Source organism: Tupaia chinensis, unplaced genomic scaffold (genome assembly GCF_000334495.1).
Source record: "Tupaia chinensis unplaced genomic scaffold, TupChi_1.0 Scaffold000037_21, whole genome shotgun sequence".
Taxonomy (NCBI): Eukaryota; Metazoa; Chordata; class Mammalia; order Scandentia; family Tupaiidae; genus Tupaia; species Tupaia belangeri.
Window position 1 is genome coordinate 1,954,035 of NW_006159480.1, and position 1,904 is coordinate 1,955,938.

Genomic DNA, 1,904 nt, shown 5'->3' on the forward strand with positions numbered 1-1,904 from the left:
CATGGCTGCGAGGAGTTTGGGCTGAGCCATGAGCTGCTTCAGGGTTCATAGCCAAGAATGTTGGGAGGCCATGACTCAAGACACAAGTTGTCATGTCCCCTCTGGGTCCTTTGGTGGATGGTTGCTGGTGTCAAGTGGATGGCACTGGCAGCAGGACCAAAACCAATGAGGGTTCAGTCAAGTCCACAGAGGGGTGAGGCTGTTTCTAGGTATATAGCTGGGACCACAGTGAGCCTGTCCTCCAGGAAATGTTCTCAAAATGTGCTTCTTGATCTTGTGCTTCACTGTGATTTTGCAACCTCTACCTGAACCCCAAAGTTCCCACGAAGAAACTTTGTCTGCAGATGTCTGCTCCCAATTGTGTTGCTGCAGGAGTGACACGTGGGGAACCGCATATTCTGCCATGTTGCTTCAGATTTTCTTTGTAGTTCAAAGACACTTTTTTCTTCTAATTGAATTACTACCAACAGGAAATAAATTCCTTGTGCCGCTATTTTATCATGTCTACTAATGCTTAAAGGCCTAAATGTTTACACAAAATGATGAAGACTTGATTAATCACCAGTGCTCCCACGGAATTCCAAGAGGCAGCCCTTCGCAGTCCATATTCTGAAGCTAACATCTCAGGAAGGGAGAACTGTGCAACTCCGAGGGCAGCAGTACTAATTAGGCTTAAACAGTGCATTGCACCTTCTGCTACAAATGGAAGAAATCTCTTATTTTTAAAAATGTCACAGCTGGAAGAATGCTGTGTTTATTTCCAAATATATTTTTCACTTTTTTAGCTGACATTGACATTTATCAATGCCATGTGTCCTTGGGTCTTAAATCACTGAAATACAATTGGGTAAATTGTTTTCTTTAATGAATTTAAGAATTCTTTTTTTTTTAGAGGTTTATGCTATAGGGTGCATGCACTCGCCAGACAGAGAGAGAGAGACAGAGAGACTGAAAGTGAGAAATTATTCCCCAGAGGGGATAGCCATGCTGCAATCCCTTCTCCTCCATTCTCCTCTTGGGATCTTGGGCATGCACACACACGTGAGCCCGGCTTGTTTCAAGCCACTGGGTCCAGGACGCAAACTGTGGTCAACTACATGGGAGTCCAGCGACATAGCCATTATGCTCACTGCTGGACCCAATTTAAGAATTCTTAACTATGATGAGAAAAATATATTTTAGGTTCCAAATCTTTTTTACCCCTACAGTCAAATTCCAAAATTACATAGAATTAATATCAATCATATAGCAAAAAATTACGAAGACTGAATTCACTGTGAGTCACATCATCTTTAATAATCTTGCACACTACCATCTTGCATAGTGGTTTCTCTTATGGTGTCAAAATCAGGTTTGTTGTGAACTGTTGTTAAATAGCACCACTTTTTTACTTTATAAATTCAGATTCTTTTATTTTATTTATTTTTGTTTTGAGAGAGAGATTTTTTCTATAGGACATATGCACTCACTTAAAAGGACACAGAGACAGGAAGCGAGAAATCATCCCCCCAGGAAGAACAGCCATGCTGCAATCCCTTCTCCTCCATTCTCCCCTCCAGTTCCTTTTTTTATTATTTTTATTATAATCATAAAATTCTTTATATTACATAAGTTGAGAATACTATACATGTCATCATCAACAGGTAATAAGCCATATCTGCTTCTCACTAACGTCCTGCCTCTCTATTGTTCTCTCGCTATCTTTCTCTATCCTCTTCTCTTAACCTCCTCCATTCCACACTGTCCTATTCTCATTAAGTACCTTCACTAATTTATGTCCTCAAATTTTTCACTCTCTACCATAGAGTGTGGATAGTCGGTATATATTGAGTGGATACATACAATATCTTTCTTTCATAGCCTGGCTTACTTCACTCAGCAATAGATCCTCCATATATGACCAG